We start from the raw sequence: 21649 nt of genomic DNA, 5'->3' as shown, positions 1-21649 counted from the left end.
GGAGTTAGCAACAACGATGAAGATGGCAGTGGAGTCGATGGAGATAGCTCCGGGGGCAATTCCCCGTCCCGTCAGGGTACTGGAACAGAGATTTATGTCCCCCGAAACTTGTCTTCTATGGTGGCGGAGCTACTGGAACTTTTCGTGGATGGAGGCTCATTCCTTTAGGATTTTCGCGTTGGGAGCAATATATAGGTGAACGGGCGACGTCGGTGGGCGCCCGGGAGGCCCACACAATGCCTAGGGCGGCCAGGGGGCCCACGCCTAGGTGTGGTGTGGCCGCCTCCCGGCTCTTCTCCGTCTCCCCTTTGGACTCCGTCGCGTGACAGAAAAATAGGAACTTTCGGCTTTTGTTTCGTCCAATTTCGAGAATATTTCCAGAACAACTTTTTTGAAATACAAAACCAGCAGAAAATAGGACTGGCACTGTGACATCTTATTAATAGGTTTGTTCCAAAAAATGCATAAAAATATCACGAAGTGTAAACTTAACATATAGCAATTGGTGTAAAACAAGCATAGAGCATCAAAAATTATAGATACGTTTGCAACATATCATGTATTAAGGACACACGGCTAATAGCCCTTTAACTGCCGTGTGTGCCCGCCCACGCACGCTACAGATAACGTTTGGTCACGTGTTGTGATGGGCCCCACTTATTAGTCGCGTGCCCGAATAATCTGACCGCTGCCATTGTCGACATGGTAGTCGTGTGAGCTTTTAGGACACGTTGCTAGTATTAGTTGCCGCGTGTGTTTAGCTCTGCCCTCTTCTACTAGATATGCTACTGTAGCGTCTTCTCTATTAGTGTACTTTTGGGAGCCAAAATGTAAGTTCTAGATTTGGAAGGGGCTACATGCAAATTTCTATGGCAGATGCTCTCCTGTAAGTGGTATCCACATCCACGTGTCATCCACGTCACCGTAATTTTGACAGCAAACCTGGGGTAGAACTAAATAGAGTCCAACTACAAATTGCATATATGAGGCTGGACTAAATCGAGCCACACACATGAGTAGGATTTCTAGTAGTGTATTTAACATACCAAATTCCCCTCCCGGGTGGCATGCGCGGGCACAAGGTGAGGAGGGCACGCCTGGTCGGGCCATCTCCACGCGGAGGTGGACTTATGCAGGCGGCACCAGGCTGTGGAGGGAGGGGCCGCGGACCAGACGGGAGGCGCGGCAAATCGGAATGTGGTGCATGGAGATGGCGGTGCTGGTGCGAGGTCCATGTTTCGGTGCTGGCCACGATGGGGGTGGGTGCGCCTTGGCCGTGGATTTCAGGCGGCACTGGAGCAGGTCCTTTTCGCTGCTTCCTAGAAGCAACATGTGCAGCGGAGGAGCGCAGGTGCCTTACTGGGGACAGGGAGGCGCGGACGACCTGGAAGGCGCTTGAGGTTCTCTAGTGGTGCCACGCCGGTTTTTCCGTCCTTCAGCTTGCATGGCGTGCAATGACATCTGGGTTCTAGGGCCCCGAACTTGGCCTAAGGTGCGAACACATGTGCTGCGGGGAGTCTGTTGCGGCCCTGGCCAAGATGACAACGACAACCCGCATCCGTGTACTAGGTTGCTCTCTCCTCTTCTATCGTTCCTGCTAGGAGACTGATTGGCGGCATGGGGCTGCAGGTCTCACAAATAATGGAGCCTTTCCTAAGATTCTTCTTGCGGCAAGATGAAGATCTGTGGATACATGTCCCCATCGATTTGGTGGGAATGCCGTGTTCCGGAGCACTCCGCCAGTGTACTCCACTGGGTGCTTAATGCATGGAGATTATTGGATCAGATAAGTTTCAGCCGCGCACGCCCATGTTTTTCTCTAACCGTTTAGTTTCAGAGGGCTCTGCTGGTTGTTACCATCATGGGTCATGCTTTTCGTTCCATGAAGTCAACTGGCGGAGAATGTCATGAAAGCCGAGATATGAGGACTTGCAATGGTGATTTGACTCTTTGTGGCGATGATGAATTGGACCAGCGGCATCGGGTGAGAAGTTCAAAGTTCTATGTTTAACGGCGAAAATCCAACATCTAGCCTTAATTGGCTGTGTCTGGCAATAACCTAGTTGAAGGCATTGCTTTTGGGAGAAAAAAATTCTTTAGGGTGAAAATCTAAGATCTTTGGTCAGGCAACAACGACGCGTGTACACTTTTTTCTTCTTGGCGGCGTTAAGCTAAACTTCGGGTGCTCTTGGTGGTGTTATTAGAGAGGATTTTATGCCGCTAGGCCAATACGTTGTTGCAGAGGATTGGTGCAATTAGTAACTTACCCAATAACCCATATTTATTTACTAGCAGCGAACGCAGTTCTGATTTACACATGAGATTCCAACCTGATAGATCCATCGACTAAATCAAATAACCTATCTATATATGACCCCGGCCTAATCCAAGAACTAGTGTAGCTTAGGCCACGATGGGTTTGAGCGGCATCTCCTCGCCGGCGAGGAAGTGCGCAAAGAGTTGGCTGGCCTGCACCGGTGTGACAGTGGGCACCATGTGTCCGGCGCCGCGGATGGTGACGAAGGTGAGCCCGTCGTAGTCCACCGTGTACCCTCCTACCTGGTCGCTGGTGAACCATTCCCTCCACTGCTTCTTGGTGGCGAGGCCGAGCTTGCGCAGCGCGTGGCGGGTGGACGTGACGGGCACACGGGCATCTGTGTCGCCGCTGTACACCCAGACACGCAGGCCAGCGTCTACCATCTTCTTGATCACCGGCAGGGTGGACGCCGGCGAGTCCTGCCAGTGCTGGAACAGCGGGTCGCTGCACGCGGACCAGTCATAAGGGATGCTGCCAGTGGTGTTGGCGTGCAGCGCGTCCTGAACGTCGCGGCGGTTCAGGTAGTCCGAGACGTAGTTGTCCAGGCACGGGTCGTAGGCGTTGTACCGCGGCCGCAGGGGCCTGTTGTTGTCGCTGTTGGGAGACCGGCGGTGGAGAGGACGTGCCTGCCTGGCCATGGCGGCGGAACCGGAGCTGGTGGTGGCGGTGCAGGAGGGGGTGTAGAGGCTGTAGATGTCGATGTCGTTGAAGGCCTCGTAGAAGCTGTTCATGGCGCTGTCGCACGCAGCGGTGGCAGGGTTCGGGTTGGACGATGAGAAGTCGCTGCTCTGGCCCGCATCGAAGCGGCAGTTATTGGTGATGTTGGCGTAGAGCTCGTCCGAGATCACGGCGTGGTCCCACGCGTAGTCCACCATGCCGCGGTCGTCCGATGCCTCGTCGATCGCCGCGTTACCAATCTTTGATTAGAAAAAACGTACACGAACATTTGAGCTAAATCCATGTTTTTTTAATTATAACCTATATATTACTATTGTTCTGTTGACTGATTACGTACCATGAATCCCTTGAAGTTGATGTGCCTGCTCTTGTGCACTTTCTTGTTCTGCTCCACGATCTTCGCGGCCAGGTTGGGGACATAATGCCCTGCAAAAGTATATCCAGCGCAAAAATTAGCAGAGTTTGTCAGATCGAATAATTTAACAAGACGAATTGACGGGATTAATTGATAGGGTTAATAGAGAGCAAATAGGAGTAACCACCGGCATAGCTCTCTCCGGCGATGTAGAAATCGTGGCCCTTGAACTGCGGAAACCTCTCGAACCAGTTGACGAGGAACGTGTACGCGTCATGAGCTGCATGAATGCATCGGCGTCAGAAGTTAGTTAGAGAAAAACTAGAAAATACAGTCCCATTCTCGTTTAAGTAGGGAGGACGTGTGGGTCATGGGTACCAGCGAGGTCGTCGCCGAATCTCTCGAGATCGGCCGTCGTGTTGGTGTAGGAGAAGCCAACGCCGGCAGGTTGCTCCAAGAAGAGTAGATTAGCCTCTGGAGACGTTGTAATAAGTAATCCAGGGTTCAGTTGAATCTACTAAATCCGGTCAAGTTATACGAAGGAATTGTGGTGAAAAATCGTTTCTTAGGTATACCTTTGTTCCATGCGTACGTTGGGGTTGAGCCTGAGCTCAGGGGTTCCCTTCTGGATCAACAAGGGTCCCAGCTCCTCCAATGCTCCGTATCCAAGCGACGAGCATCCAGGCCCTGCATTCAAGATTGCAATTACATGGGTCAGCTATCGGAGATTTCAATTGTACGCTCACTTCAATAAGTATTTAGACTGATGAAACCACGAACCTCCGTTGAGCCAGAGGACGAGGGGCTTCTTGCTGACGTCGTGGGTGGCCTCGAAGAACCAGTAGAAGTGGGCGCGGCCGTGCGTCTCGTTCACCGTCACGTAGCCGGAGAAGTGCCGGAACCCGACCTCCGCTGGCTGCCCCGGCAGCGCATCCACCAGGTCGGCCTGCTGCCTGTCGAACACCCTCGCGTACCCGTCGCGGTGGTGGTGCCGTGCCTCCGCCACGCTCGTCGCCGAGACAAAGGCGACGGCGAGCAGGAGGACGACTGTCGCCGCCGTCGACGGCATTGTTACTCGATCGAGGTATAGATCGATCAAGCCGGCCGTGATCGTACTAGTTGGATCCTTTGGGTGTCTGTCAACGTGTGTATATATACGGCAGCAGGTTGAGGTGATTTTAACTGCTCCAGATCGTGTTTGGGTAGGAAAGCGCGATATGTTTGGATAGAGATTAAAACTTTCGCGGGAAAGAGGTAGAAAAGGATCTCTGTTGCGTGGCTGGCGGTTGCGAGGAGATCGATTTGTTTGTCTAGTGGTTAATTTGGCCTCTTGTTAAGTATAGTACTCCCTAATAACCATATACGAAAAGATCAATGTTGATAAGTAGACGTATCTGGACCGATTACAACGCCAGGGTGTTTCGAGAATCCACCTGCTAATTTCAAGCGATTCCATGTACGGAGTATGTACTGTCAAGCAAGCAAAGATTCTTGGTTTCCTTACGTTTTTTTTGGAAAATGCTTTCCATCCGGCGACCGATCACGCGCCAGCGATCGATCGTTCTCGGTGGCTCGCTCGCGTGGGTTGGATGGGCCTGATTTGCGGCCCAATCGCATCCACTCACTCCGCGCAGCTAACCCCCTGATGCATATGCAGGTCTTCTCTGGTTGTGATATGGGTGGGCCTCAAAAATCTATTGGACCTTTCTCTTCTGGATGTGTCTATTTGTGCACCATTTTTTTTTGTTGTAATTATTTGTGACTTTTGTAAAAAATAGTTGCCGACTTTTATTGCAATTCAGTCTATAGCAAATTAATTGTTGCTTGACCACTTTTGATTGTTTGCAAACATATGATTTTTTTTTGTATTTGTTTCTAACTTTTGTAAAATAGACGATGATTTTTGTTGTAATTCAAGTTGTAGCAAATTAAATTATACAACTTTTGAATTATTTGCAAACATATATATTTTAGTTGTAAATAGTCTGCGGTTTTTGTGGATGATGTTTGCGACTTTTGTTGTAAACACCCAAATTATTTGTGGTCTGTGTTGCTAATTATTGTTGTAAGTATCTTACTGGTTTGCTCTAAAGATATTTTTGGAATGAAAGCGGACTTTTATTGTAAACATCCTAATAAAATAATGTTGGTTTTTGTTATTAATTATTGTTGTAAGTATGTTTCTGATTTGTTGTAAAGATATTTTTTGCATGTAAACTGACTATTATTGGAAACACCAAAATAAAAAATATTGTTTTTGTCGTTAATTATTATTGTAAATATATCTATAATTTGTTGTACATATATGTGAAGATTTACTGTGAAAATTTTGTTGTAATACTTTTTATTTTTTGTACACAAAGCGGCGGGTTTTGTTGCTATACTAAGCGGCGGGTTTTGTTGTAAATATCTGAAAGTTTGGGGGCAAAGGGAAACACATGTTCGGTTTAAACTGATAGGCTTAGGACCGCGGGTTGATTTTATAAAAATAAGGGGGCAAAATGCAAAAATCGCAATGCTGCTAATTCTGCACGCCGGATTATGATCGGACGGGGCAGAAACGACCGATTTTTGCCCATTTTATCAGTCGATCGACGCGTAGCATTCGCCTTTTTTTTTTTAGAATCACAGTGCAGGCAAACGGTTACATATATGTGCATACACTTACCAATATGAACGTATATCCTACCCCTATGAGCATCTCCGAAAAATGAGCCGGCGTATCGGATCTTGAAATTGACGAAGTCACCACAGCTGTCTTGCTGTCCACGGTAACGTTGCGTTCCACTGAAAAAAATATTCCGTCTTTATGAGACACGCAGATGTCAAAACTGGGATTTGAACTATAGTGGGCTGGGGTACAACCACCCTCATAAGCACCCAACTTCAAGTTGGTTCTTGTTTCCTTACGGATTTTAAACTGCGGATTTATCGTTGCACATTGATTGATTTGGTGCCACGATAATTGGCCTGACATACCAGCTGTACCGTGTGGGATCGCCTCCTCTCCTCCGGTTGTAACGCGCCTTATTAGTGCATCGGTTGCTCTCCTTTCTTGGCGGGTGGTGGTGCAAGGTGTGTCCCTGCCGATTAGCTATAGTGGGTAGTATTGTTAAGTGTGTGCCGTTGTGTTTGTATCGTGGTACTTGTGTGGCGTTATGTCGTATCGTGGTGCCCTTTGGGTGTCGGACCGGCCGTTTTGGCCCCTTCTTCTATGTGATTGATACACCTTTTAAGGTGTACTCTTGAAAAAAAGATATTGTACCATGGGGATGTATTTGTGGACAAATACGGTCACTGCAGAGATCGGGCGTATGCCAAGGGACAGCAAATGGCAAAATGCCCTCACCACTAAGACAAACTAGAAGATAACCCACACTTTGCTGCAAAACATTATAGAGTTTATCAAATTTTGAGGATACCCAACCATGCATAAAGTGCATAAATGAACCAAAAGATGTGGCTGAAAGCAATGATGTTCATAGAAAGAAATTAACGAAGTTGAGCTGATTTTTGTACATTGTAACAAAACAATGGTTTAGAATAAGTAATAGAACAGAATGATTTCAAAATTTAAATCCAAATTGTTAGGAAAAACATATGTTCATATGTTGCCATAAGTGCACCTACACCGATGTTGTGCACTTTGTACTTTTCAGAGGCAGAATGTATAATGAATTAATAGCGGAAGGTGTTTTGTAAATACTATTAGAAAAATAAAGTAATACAAGAGGTAAACATTAAAGGATGTCAAGACAGAAAAGTAGAAGTATAAACTGAGAGCTGACTTTACATAGAGAAGGATATAGTCAGTCATATACGAATTTTAATTACAAAATAAAATTAGGTGCTTTTTGATTCCCATGATGAATTCGAAATGTTGCAGACCCTGCAGACCATGTATATAAGTTTTCATAATGAAAACTTGTTTAGATAGTTGTTCGAAAGCAGTTTCATGATTCTTAGTGGTTTTAATAACATGATTATTGTTCTCGGTTTGAGCATGCACAAAAGTTTTGACATAATCTTCAAGTGAATGGCGGTTTCCATTAGTACCTATGTTGTTGTAGTTGTTTGGAACTCCTCTAGAGTTAGGATAAGATTTTTGAAAATTTGCGTCATAGTTTTTACTCCTCCAAGTAGCTAAAAGTATTGGGATCTAGAAAGTTCACTTCTTCAAGATTAGTATCGGTGATGGCATTAACTTGAGTTTCTTCTTTACATGTGATCATACATATAAGCTCATCTACATTTGTAGTAAGTTTTTGAGTATTCTCTAAGGTGATGGAGTTCACCTTTCTTGAGGATAATATTTCCACATGCCATAGAGAGTGATTATCTTGCATGTCATTCGAAAACTTTGTGGCTATGTCAATCTCTTTTCTCATGAATGTGCCTCCGGCTGCAGTATCAAGCATAGACTTCGACATACGGTTTAATGGATGATAAAACATATGGATAGCCATTCTCTCATCCCATCGTTGGAATATTTTCTTATGGCCTCATTCATTATTTCCAATGGAATCGCTAGTTGATCACGATCTTCTGTCTAAACCTTGTAATGTTAGAATACAGTTGCATAGTTTTAGCAGATGTGAAAAACTTAGTCATGAATATATTGCAACAATTTGTCCATGAAGTGATAGTCCCATTAGAGAATGCTATGAACAATTCTTTAGGTTTTCTTTCAAGTGAAAAGGGCAACAAATGCAATTTACCGTATCAGAGTTCACATCTTTAATGTGCATCATTTCGCATATCCGAGTAAAGGTATATAAGTGCATACTTGCATCCTCAGAAGCAGAACAATCAAACTAGTTTTTAAAAACAAGTTTAAGAAGTTAGGCTTAATTTTACATTTCTCTGCGTCAACAGCAGGCTGAGTGAGCAATAGGTGCATGAAGATAGTCATTATTGGGAGCTGAAAACTCCACATCTTCTTTGTTACCATACTTCTATTTTTGTATTTTCAAATAATAATAAACAAGTAAACGAAGAACAAAAAGATAAACTAATGTTTTTGGATTTTCAGTTAAGTACGTAAAGAAAACTGCTAACAAATAATAAAATAAATTATTAAATAGAATCTCTAATGACCACACCAAGGTTAGCAATTGCTTCACTCACAACGGTGCAAGAAAAATGATTGATACCTTCAATCCGGATTATTAGATTGTAATACTTGTAGCATTTTCCCTAGAAACTTAGTTTATCGAATCCTTGGGAAGAATGATTTTGGTGTAAGACCACTCAAACAAGATCTTGTGTCGTTGTTTAGATGTTGATGATTATCGGACCAAGTGTATTCTTTGTTTGGTTGTGATTGATGGTTGGAGAAAGGCCAGTGCTAAGGTTTTACCTGCAGCATTGCAATAGTAAAATGAGTTAACAAATATAAAATGAAGAACACATGTATGAATATGAAATAATAAAGATATATATGCAATCTGTTGTGGGTGATGCATCCTAATAACATCATAGGCGGCCATGACGCAAATGATATGGATCTATAATCCAGCCATGAATCCCTTTGCGTCACTAAGGAACCACAACTATTAAGATGAATGAACAACATCATCAAGACCTATGATGTCAATGTGATTCCTAGATTGTAATCACACTATCGGCCGATATCCACTCTCTTACTTGGTTATAAGCATCGGATCATGCAACTATATTCTCACCTTAATACCTTTATCTACCTTTGTGAACTTGGAAACCTGTCAATTCTTAGGATTGAGGTAAAAATACTAAAGAAAAAAATATGAATCTTTATTTACATATTAAACAGTATCCCATGAGTTAAAAGAGATACACTTGCTGTTGCGAGGCTAGGCCATAGCCCGCGGCGCATGATGATCACTCACACATGATCAGATCAATAATCATAAATATTGTATTTGAAATCTCGAATTGATGAATAACAAATAGTTTTGCAATGTAACCAATCGCGATGATATCAATATTACAAAGTAGATGAGAGGGAGATGGTGACGGTGACAATGGTTGAGGCAGTTGAGTCTATAGTGAGGGCGAAGAAGCTTTGGCGGAGATCAGATCTGACTATGGGGCAGAATAGGGTTTCTTGGTGTTATCTCTAAGACGATGTGGTTGCCTTCACGTTAAATATTTGGCTTGACGAGGCAGTGCCACCAACATGTTGTACGAGCGGGGATGATCGTACTTGTGGCCTTGTGGGCATTAAAGCTGCTTTTGAATGTCTTCGAGATCTGGTTGACTTCCTGATATTCCCAGCTCGTTATTCTTAATTAATTGCCCTTAATTTACTCATTCAAGCTTTCAGTTTTGCACAAATTAAATTAACAAGGATATTTGCACATCTTTACAAAGATTAGCGATTAGTTGCAAATCTACGGGAATATTTCCATCATAATGAACAAAAATACCCAATTTAAACAAAGATAAAGATGAGTGTTTTTACCACTCATTAACAGACGACTCATTAACGGAAGACTAAAATCTGAAAGAGTAAATTCATGTGATGAAGCCCCAAGCGTAACTTGCTGTGTAGGATTTTCTATTGCCTTTTCTAGGCTTGTAATAACTTTTTCTTTTTCTTGGATGGGTCTAGTTTATTCACCCGTTTGGAGCGATTAAGTCGGTGGCCGTTCATTGTTGCTTGTATACATTTCTTCTTGAAAATGCGAGTCGGTCCGATCCAAAGGGTTTTGACTCTTTCAGCCTTCTGCATCTTTCTTTTTGCAGCCGTGCTAAGTGTATGCACACTAATGACACTTTCATGCAATGACTTAGCCGGTTGTATGCATGCCTTTTGTATTGCACTGTTTAGTGTTGTAGACTTGTAGTCCCCTACGTACGACTGGGGTTAGTCATCGTGTCATTTCATTGAAATGCTATCGACTTGCCGTTTTTCATGCATATCAAATCCAAGGCTCCTGTGCTCGGCAAATAAACCATTGTGTAGGCCAGTTGAGAGTCGCTCTTCCGTACTACTTGTCCACTTACGAGTCGCAGTTAAGGATAACAAAAATACGAAAGGTTTTTCCGTTTGTGTGGCGAGATAACCAATGGCGAGACCCGCGGGAGGCGACTAACCCTCTCTGAAAACTCATGAAGATGGAATATATAACTCCAATATTTTCTTGGCAGCTCCCAACACTAGTAGAAAACAGGGCTTTCGTGTGAGCCTTTTGTCGCGGGCGCGCCAGCACCCGCGACAAATGGCCTGGCCACGTCGGCCCGAAACCATTTGGAGCGAGCCGGGCCTTTTATCGCGCCCTTTTGTCGCGGGTCGTATCACAACCCGCGACAAAAGGGGTCTGAGCTCTAGCGCCTCCTGCCAGCACCCCTTTTGTCGCGGGTCGTAATACGGGCCGCGACAAAAGGGCCATGCCTATATATACACGCAGCCAGCCCCCCCCCCCCCCCCCCACCTCCCTACATTTTTTCCTTGGTGGTGAAAGGTGGAGGTGTATGCTAGCTCATTTTTTCTTCATGTGCACAAGAGATGTTTGATGGAATGCTTGTGAGGGATATCACTTGATTTTATTTGATAAGATTTCTCCTCTTTTTGATCCTAAAAGGTTAGCAACTATTTTCTCGTATATACATAGTCCGTACAATACTAATTTTAGCAAGGTGATTGCATCTGATACACTTATAATGCAGATGAGTCATCCATGGATGTACGGTAACCGATGTGCTCCCGCTTTCAGAGAGGGCGTGAATTCTTTCCTGCTTGTGGCCGAGGCCAACAAGTCGAAGCAAGGTTTTATGTGTTGTCCATGTCTGAAATGTAAGAATGAGAAGGATTACTCTTGCTCAAGAGACATTAAGAGCCACCCGCTTCGGTTTGGATTCATGTCCAGCTATAATGTTTGGACCAAGCACGGAGAAGAAGGGGTTATGATGGAAGACGGCGATGAAGAAGAAGATAACGATGACCAGTACCGACAATGAAGAAGAAGGAGGTGAAGAACAGGCATCAGATGATCCTGTTGATGATGATCTTCGTCGGGCCATTTCTGATGCAAGAAGAGACTGTGCCACGGATAAGGAGAGGCTGCAGTTCGACAAGATGTTAGAGGACTGATACGCGTACAGCACGCGTCCGTTGGGAACCCCAAGAGGAAGGTGTGATGCGTACAGCGGCAAGTTTTTCCTCAGAAAGAAACCAAGGTTTATCGAACCAGGAGGAGCCAAGAAGAACGTTGAAGGTTGATGGCAGCGGGATGTAGTGCGGCGCAACACCAGGGATTCCGGCGCCAACGTGGAACCTGCACAACACAACCAAAGTACTTTGCCCCAACGAAACAAGTGAGGTTGTCAATCTCACCGGCTTGCTGTAACAAAGGATTAGATGTATAGTGTGAATGATGATTGTTTGCGAGAAAACAGTAGAACAAGTATTGCGAGTAGATTGTATTCAATGTAAAAGAATGGACCGGGGTCCACAGTTCACTAGAGGTGTCTCTCCCATAAGATAAATAGCATGTTGGGTGAACAAATTACAGTCGGGCAATTGACAAATAGAGAGGGCATGACCATGCACATACATGATATGATGAGTATTGTGAGATTTAATTGGGCATTACGACAAAGTACATAGACCGCTATCCAGCATGCATCTATGCCTAAAAAGTCCACCTTCAGGTTATCATCCGAACCCCTTCCAGTATTAAGTTGCAAACAACGGACAATTGCATTAAGTATGGTGCGTAATGTAATCAATAACTACATCCTCGGACATAGCATCAATGTTTTATCCCTAGTGGCAACAAGACATCCACAATCTTAGAACTTTCACATCATCGTCCCGGATTTAATGGAGGCATGAACCCACTATCGAGCATAAATACTCCCTCTTGGAGTTAAGAGTAAAAACTTGGCCGGAGCCTCTACTAATAACGGAGAGCATGCAAGATCATAAACAACACATATGTAATAGATTGATAATCAACATAACATAGTATTCTCTATCCATCGGATCCCGACAAACACATCATATAGAATTACAGATAGATGATCTTGATCATGTTAGGCAGCTCACAAGATCCGACAATAAAGCACATAAGGAGAAGACGACCATCTAGCTACTGCTATGGACCCATAGTCCAGGGGTGAACTACTCACTCATCACTCCGGAGGCGACCATGGCGGTGAAGAGTCCTCCGGGAGATGACTCCCCTCTCCGGCAGGGTGCCGGAGGCGATCTCCGAATCCCCCGAGATGGGATTGGCGGCGGCGGCGTCTGCGGAAGGTTTTCCGTATCGTGGCTCTCGGTACCGGGGGTTTCGCGACGAAGACTATATGTAGGCGGAAGGGCGAGGTAAAGGGGCATCACGAGGGGCCCACACAACAGGCCGGCGCGGCCGGGGCTTGGGCCGCGCCGCCCTGGTGTGTCGCCACCTCGTGGCCCCACTTCGACTCTCCCCGGGCGTTGATTTCGTCCAATTCGAGAATATTTCCTTACTAGGATTTCCGAAACCAAAAACAACAAAAAACGACAGCGGCTCTTCGGCATCTCGTTAATAGGTTAGTGCCGGAAAATGCATAAATACGACATATAATGTGTATAAAACATGTAGATATCATCAATAATGTGGCATGGAACATAAGAAATTATCGATACGTCGGAGACGTATCGGCATCCCCAAGCTTAGTTCTCGCTCGTCCCGAGCGAGGTAAACGATAACAAAGATATGTTCTGGAGTGACATGCCATCATAACCTTGATCATACTATTGTAAGCATATGTAATGAATGCAGCGATCAAAACAATGGTAATGGCATGAGTAAACAACTGAATCATAAAGCAAATACTTTTCATGAATAGTACTTTCAAGACAAGTATCAATAAGTCTTGCATAAGAGTTAACTCATAAAGCAATAAATCAAAGTAAAGGTATTGAAGCAACACAAAGGAAGATTAAGTTTCAGCGGTTGCTTTCAACTCATAACATGTATATCTCATGGATATTGTCAATATAAAGTAATATAACAAGTGCAATATGCAAGTATGTAGGAATCAATGCACAGTTCACACAAGTGTTTGCTTCTTGAGGTGGAGAGAGATAGGTGAACTGACTCAACATAAAAAGTAAAAGAAAGGCCCTTCGCAGAGGGAAGCATTGATTGCTATATTTGTGCTTCTTGGGGATGCTGATACGTCTCCGACGTATCGATAATTTCTTATGTTCCATGCCACATTATTGATGATATCTACATGTTTTATGCATACTTTATGTCATATTTATGCGTTTTCTGGAACTAACCTATTGACGAGATGCCGAAGGGCCAATTGCTGTTTTCTGCTGTTTTTGGTTCCAGAAATCCTAGTAAGGAAATATTCTCGGAATTGGACGAAATCAACGCCCAGCATCCTATTTTTCCACGAAGCTTCCAGAACACCCGAGAGAGGCCAGAGGGGGGCCACTGGGCCCCCAGATTACAGGGCGGCGCGGCCTAGGGGGGGGGGGGCGCCCCCCTAGTGTGTCACCGCCTCGTCGCCTCCCCGACACCGCCTCTTCGCCTATATAAAGGTCCCTGACCTAAAAACCACGACACGTTCGACGAAACCAGAGAAAACCTTCCAGAGCCGCCGCCATCGCGAAGCCAAGATCTGGGGGACAGGAGTCTCTGTTCCGGCATGCCGCCGGGACGGGGAAGTGCCCCCGGAAGGCTCCTCCATCGACACCACCGCCATCTTCATCAACGCTGCTGTCTCCCATGAGGAGGGAGTAGTTCTCCATCGAGGCTCGGGGCTGTACCGGTAGCTATGTGGTTAATCTCTCTCCTATGTACTTCAATACAATAATCTCATGAGCTGCCTTACATGATTGAGATTCATATGATGATGCTTGTAATCTAGATGTCATTATGCTAGTCAAGTGGGTTTTACTTATGTGATCTCCGGAGACTCCTTGTCCCACGTGTGTAAAGGTGACAGTGTGTGCACCGTGTGGGTCCCTTAGGCTATATTTCACAGAATACTTATTCAGTTATGAATGGCATAGTGAAGTGCTTATTTATATCTCTTTATGATTGCAATGTGTTTTGTATCACAATATATCTGTGTGCTACTCTAGTGATGTTATTAAAGTAGTTTATTCCTCCTGCACGGTGTAATGGTGACGGTGTGTGCATCGTGTAGTACTTGGCGTAGGCTATGATTGTGATCTCTTGTAGATTATGAAGTTAACTATTGCTATGATGGTATTGATGTGATCTATGCCTCCTTTCGTAGTGTGAAGGTGACGGTGTGCATGCTATGTTAGTACTTGGTTTGGTTATGTTGATATGTCATGCACTCTAAGGTTATTTAAATATGAACATTGAATATTGTGGAGCTTGTTAACTCCGGCATTGAGGGTTCGTGTAATCCTACACAGTTAGTGGTGTTCATCATCCAACAAGAGAGTGTAGAGTCTAGCATCTATTTATTTATTCTGTTATGTGATCAATGTTGAGAGTGTCCACTTGTGAAAGTATGATCCCTAGGCCTTGTTCCTAAATACTGCTATCGCTGCTTGTTTACTGTTTTACTGCATCTCTATCGTCCGCAATATCACCACCATCAACCACACGCCTGTCTCCGGCCAAAGCACTTTTCTCGGTGCCGTTGCTACTGCTTATATTTATTCATACCACCTGTATTTCACTATCTCTTCGCCGAACTAGTGCACCTATTAGGTGTGTTGGGGACACAAGAGACTTCTTGCTTTGTGGTTGCGGGGTTGCATGAGAGGGATATCTTTGACCTCTTCCTCCCCGAGTTCGATAAACCTTGGGTGATCCACTTAAGGGAAACTTGCTCGTTGTTCTACAAACCTCTGCTCTTGGAGGCCCAACACTGTCTACAAGAATAGAAGCACCCGTAGACATCAAGCTATTTTCTGGCGCCGTTGCCGGGGAGGAAAGGTAAAAGGCTCTCATACTCCGGTCCCAGGTAAAGCACTTTTCTGGCGCCGTTGCGTGTGTGCTCGAAGCTATTTCCTTTAGATCCTGCAATTGCATCTTTTTGTTTCTTGTTTACACTAGTTTGGCATAATGGACAACAATAAGCTTCTTATTCTATTTCCTGATTTAAGACATGGATGGTTTGATGCAAAAATTAAAAAACCCATGGAACATATTAGTATGAACGCTTTGAACACCATTGTTGATAATGATATAGAAAGTTCTAAGCTTGGGGAAGCTGGTTTTCATGATCTTTTTAGTCCCCCAAGCATTGAGGAGAAAATTTTCTTTGATGATACTTTGCCTCCTATTTATGATGATTATAATGATAGTGGTCTTTTGGTGCCACCTACTATGGAGAGTAAATTTTGTTGTGATTATACTATGCCTCCTACACTTGATGAGAATAATAATGATAGCTACTTTGTTGAATTTGCTCCCACCACAACTAATAAAATTGATTATGCTTATGTGGAGAGTAATAATTTTATGCATGAGACTCATGATAAGAATGTTTCGCTTGATAGTTATATTGTTGAGTTTGCTCATGATGCTACTGGATATTATTATGAGAGAGGAAAATATGGTTGTAGAAATTTTCATGTTACTATATAAAACACCTCTCTATATGCTGAAATTTTTGAAGTTACACTTGTTTTATCTTTCTATGCTTGTTGCATTATGCTTCATGAATTTGTTTATTTACAAGATTCCTTTTCATAGGAAGCATGTTAGACTTAAATTTGTTTTGAATTTGCTTCTTGATGCTCTCTTTTTCTTCAACTACTATTTCTTGCGAGTGCATCATTAAAACTGCTGAGCCCATCTTAATGGCTATAAAGAAAGAACTTCTTGGGAGATAACCCATGTGTTTATTTTGCTACAGTACCCCTATTTTGTATTTGAGTCTTGGAAGTTGTTACTACTGTAGCAACCTCTCCTTATCTTATTTTTATTGCATTGTTGTGCCAAGTAAAGTCGTTGATAGTAAGGTTCATACTAGATTTGGATTACTGCGCAGAAACAGATTTCTTTGCTGTCACGAATCTGGGCCTAATTCTCTGTAGGAAACTCAGAAAATTATGCCAATTTACGTGAGTGATTCTCAGATATGTACGCAACTTTCATTAAATTTGAGCATTTTCATTTGATCAAGTCTGGTGCCTCTTTAAAATTCGTCTTTACGGACTGTTCTGTTTTGACAGATTCTGCCTTTTATTTCGCATTGCTTCTTTTGCTATGTTGGATGGATTTCTTTGTTCCATTACCTTCCAGTAGCTTTGAGCAATGTCCAGAAGTGTTAAAAATGATTGTGTCACCACTGACATGTTAATTTTTATTGTGCACTAACCCTCTAATGAGTTGTTTCGAGTTTGGTGTGGAGGAAATTTTCAAGGATCAAGAGAGGAGGATGATACAATATGATCAAGGAGAGTGAAAGCTCTAAGCTTGGGGATGCCCCGGTGGTTTACCCCAGCATATTTTAAGAAGACTCAAGCGTCTAAGCTTGGGGATGCCCAAGGCATCCCCTTCTTCATCGACAAATTATCAGGTTCCTTCTCTTGAAACTATATTTTTATTCGGCCACATCTTATGTACTTTACTTGGAGCGTCTCGTGTGCTTTTGTTTTTGTTTTTGTTTGAATAAATGCTTGTGTGGGAGAGAGACACGCTCCGCTGGTTCATATGAACACATGTGTTCTTAGCTTTTATTTTTCATGGCGAAGGTTGAAACTGCTTCGTTAATTGTTATATGGTTGGAAACGGAAAATGCTACATGTAGTAATTGATAAAATGTCTTGGATAATTTGATACTTGGCAATTGTTGTGCTCATGTTTAAGCTCTTGCATCATATACTTTGCACCCATTAATGAAGAAATACATAGAGCTTGCTAAAATTTGGTTTGCATAATTGGTCTCTCTAAGGTCTAGATAATTTCTAGTAAAGAGTTTGAACAACAAGGAAGACGGTGTAGATTCTTATAATGTTTACAATATGTCTTTTATGTGAGTTTTGCTGCACCGGTTCATCCTTGTGTTTGTTTCAAATAACCTTGCTAGCCTAAGCCTTGTATCGAGAGGGAATACTTCTCATGCATCCAAAATCCTTGAGCCAACCACTATGCCATTTGTGTCCACCATACCTACCTACTACATGGTATTTCTCCGCCATTCCAAAGTAAATTGCTTGAGTGCTACCTTTAAATAATTCAAAATTTATCACCTCTGATTTGTGTCAATGTTTTATAGCTCATGAGGAAGTATGTGGTGTTTATCTTTCATTCTTGTTGGGCAACTTTCACCAATGGACTAGTGGCTTCATCCGCTTATCCAATAATTTTGCAAAAAGAGCCGGCAATGGGATTCCCGAGTCCCAAATTAATTAACCTAAATAGACACTCCTCCATGGTATGTGATTGTTGGACGGCACCCGAAGGATTCGGTTAGCCATGGCTTGAGAAAGCAAAGGTGCGGAGGAGTGTCATCATAATAAAACTAAAATAAAAAGGCACTCCTTCATGGTATGAGATTGTTGGCAGGAACCCGAGGATTCGGTTAGCCATGGTTTGTGAAAGAAAGGTTGGAAGGAGTGCCACCCAAAAATAAAAATAATTCATGGGAGCCGCTCTTTGAAGGTATGTCTGGCAAGGGGGTTAGAGTGCCCACTACCATTCGTTGACAACAACAAACCACTACTAGGAAAACAGCTATTAGTGGCGCACCTGTTTTGGACATCAGTGGTGCACCAGTGGTGCGCCACTACTATCACGCCACTACTAACTATTAGCAGTGGTGCACCAGCAGATATCAATGGCGCACCTCTTTGAGCCGTCTAGTGCGCCATTGAATTATTGATAGGAGTGCGCCACTGTGACCCAGATGGTGCGCCAGTACAATATAGATAGAGTGCGCCATTGAAACTATGATGGGTGCGCCATTGCTATAGTAAATAAATAAAAAAATAAAAAAGGCCAAATGGCCCTGGTTGTGGCAGGCAGTGGATCTGATTTGACCAATCTACAAAAGTCACTTTTATATTTTACAAACAAGAGTTACAACAGGATATATTTTTACATCTAGGACCCAAAACAAAACGAAAAACGCAATCGAATCCAACGCAGTTGAGAGGCGCTGCGCGTCCACGCCATCCTCCGCCGTGGTGAAGAGCACTGCGCCGTCGTCCGCCGTGGTGAAGAGCCGTTGCGCCATCGACACCCTGGTGAAGAGGCGCTGCGGGCCCGCGCTGTCGTCCGCCCTGGTTAGAGGAGGCCGTGGCGAGCGTGGGAGGGAGGAGGCCGAGGGTGAGCATGCCCGCGGGGATGAGAGGAAGGGGCAGAGAGGGAGGGTGGTGGTGCTGCTCGGTGGAGTGGAGAGGTCTACAGAGCAGGCGAGCGAGGTCGCCGCCGCGGTGGTGGAGGCCGCATGTCCGTAGGAGGCCCGCGGCTGGGGCGGGGAGGAGGGCGGGTAGCTGCAGTAGAGCTCGAGCCGCGGGTCTGTGCGCCGGGAGGAGCCACGGGAGGAGCCGCCGGAGGGCGAGGAGGAGGCGGCGGCGTCCTGCGCGGGCGGACCCTCAGCGGCGCCTGCTCAGAGGAGCCACGGGTGGAGCCGCCGGAGTTGATGTGTGCCCTGCCCGTGGATGAGAGAAAGGGGAGAGAGGAAGAGAAAGGGGATAACGTGCGGTGGGAGTTGATGTGTGCCTGTGCGGTGGGAGGGGTTGTGCCTGTGCGGTGGGAGTTGATGTGTGCCTGTGCAGGCCATGTGCGGTGGGTGGCTCGTATTATGGTGGGGCCGCATGGTGCCGGCCGGTGGAAATTCTGTGCACAGTGGCGCACCAGTTATATGTGCCCCACTGCTATTTAAATTAGCAATGGCGCACCACCCACTGCTATCCCTATGCCTCATCTATAATTTAACCCCACACTTACCAATGGAGCACTACTTATAGGTGCGCCATTACTACGTGAGATAGCAATGGCGCACCTCTAAGAGGTGCGCCACTGCTAAGTTTGTGGGAGGGGTGGAATCTGGACGACCTTTAGTAGTGGCGCACCTTAAAAGCAGTGCGCCACTGCTATGTTTGTAGCAGTGGAGCACCACATTTTGGTGCGCCACTGCTAACTAGTAGTGGCGCACCAAAATAGGTGTGCGCCACTGATAGCATTATTACGGCTAGGCCTTTTCCTAGTAGTGAACACATCTCAAAACTTTACTTTTATGCTCTCTTTTTTTTTTTAAAAGCTCTAGCACAAATATAGCAATCAATGCTTCCCTCTGCGAAGGGCCTTTCTTTTACTTTTATGTTGAGTCAGTTCACATATCTCTCTCCACCTCAAGAAGTAAACACTTGTGTGAAATGTGCATTGATTCCTACATACTTGCATATTGCACTTGTTATATTACTCTATGTTGACAATTATCCATGAGATATACATGTTACAAGTTGAAAGCAACCGCTGAAACTTAATCTTCCTTTGTGTTGCTTCAATACCTTTTACTTTGATTTATTGCTTTATGAGTTAACTCTTATGCAAGACTTATTGATGCTTGTCTTTAAGTACTATTCATGAAAAGTCTTTGCTTTATGATTCATTTGTTTACTCATGTCATTAACATTGTTTTGATCGCTGCATTCATCTCACATGTTCACAATAGTATGATCAAGGTTATGATGGCATGTCACTCCAGAAATTATCTTTGTTATCGTTTACCTGCTCGGGACGAGCAGAAACTAAGCTTGGGGATGCTGATACGTCTCCGACGTATCGATAATTTCTTATGTTCCATGCCACATTATTGATGATATCTACATGTTTTATGCATACTTTATGTCATATTTATGCGTTTTCCGGAACTAACCTATTGACGAGATGCCGAAGGGCCAATTGTCGTTTTTCGCTGTTTTTGGTTCCGTAAATCCTAGTAAGGAAATATTCTCTGAATTGGACGAAATCAACGCCCGAAGCATCCTATTTTTCCACGAAGCTTCCGAACACCCGAGAGAGGCCGTGAGGGGGCCACCGGGCCCCCAGATGACGAGGCGGCGCGGCCTAGGGGGCGCGCCCCTAGTGTGTCACCGCCTCGCCGCCTCCCCGACTCCGCCTCTTCGCCTATATAAAGGTCCCCGACCTAAAAACCACGACACGTTCGACGAAACCGGAGAAAACCTTCCGCAGCCGCCGCCATCGCGAAGCCAAGATCCGGGTGACAGGAGTCTCTGTTCCGGCACGCCGCCGGACGGGGAAGTGCCCTCGGAAGGCTCCTCCATCGACACCACCGCCATCTTCATCAACGCTGCTGTCTCCCATGAGGAGGGAGTAGTTCTCCATCGAGGCTCTGGGCTGTACCGGTAGCTATGTGGTTAATCTCTCTCCTATGTACTTCAATACAATAATCTCATGAGCTGCCTTACATGATTGAGATTCATATGATGATGCTTGTAATCTACATGTCATTATGCTAGTCAAGTGGGTTTTACTTATGTGATCTCCGGAGACTCCTTGTCCCACGTGTGTAAAGGTGACAAGTGTGTGCACCGTGTGGGTCTCTTAGGCTATATTTCACGGAATACTTATTCACTGTTATGAATGGCATAGTGAAGTGCTTATTTATATCTCTTTATGATTGCAATGTGTTTTGTATCACAATATATCCGTGTGCTACTCTAGTGATGTTATTAAAGTAGTTTATTCCTCCCGCACGGTGTAATGGTGACAAGTGTGTGCATCGTGTAGTACTTGGCGTAGGCTATGATTGTGATCTCTTGTAGATTATGAAGTTAACTATTGCTATGATGGTATTGATGTGATCTATGTCTCCTTTCGTAGTGTGAAGGTGACGAGTGTGCATGCTATGTTAGTACTTGGTTTGGTTATGTTGATATGTCATGCACTCTAAGGTTATTTAAATATGAACATTGAATATTGTGGAGCTTGTTAACTCCGGCATTGAGGGTTCGTGTAATCCTACACAGCTTAGTGGTGTTCATCATCCAACAAGAGAGTGTAGAGTCTAGCATCTATTTATTTATTCTGTTATGTGATCAATGTTGAGAGTGTCCACTTGTGAAAGTATGATCCCTAGGCCTTGTTCCTAAATATCGCTATCGCTGCTTGTTTACTCGTTTTACTGCATCTCTACTCGTCCGCAATATCACCACCATCAACCACACACTGTCCCGGCCAAAGCACTTTTCTCGGTGCCGTTGCTACTCGCTTATATTTATTCATACCACCCGTATTTCACTATCTCTTCGCCGAACTAGTGCACCTATTAGGTGTGTTGGGGACACAAGAGACTTCTTGCTTTGTGGTTGCAGGGTTGCATGAGAGGGATATCTTTGACCTCTTCCTCCCCGAGTT

The 21649-nt window shown here is 44.5% G+C and overlaps 1 pseudogene; it reads right to left on the bottom strand.

The window, feature by feature from the left end:
• Positions 1–2403: 2403 nt before the first annotated feature.
• On the bottom strand, positions 2404–19049 carry LOC124660342 (annotated as a pseudogene).
• Between the last annotated feature and the right edge of the window lie 2600 nt (positions 19050–21649).

Source organism: Lolium rigidum, chromosome 1 (assembly GCF_022539505.1).
Source record: "Lolium rigidum isolate FL_2022 chromosome 1, APGP_CSIRO_Lrig_0.1, whole genome shotgun sequence".
Classification (NCBI taxonomy): domain Eukaryota; kingdom Viridiplantae; phylum Streptophyta; class Magnoliopsida; order Poales; family Poaceae; genus Lolium; species Lolium rigidum.
The sequence above is the reverse complement of the archived record's forward strand: the minus strand, read 5'-3'. Positions and strand labels throughout refer to the sequence as shown.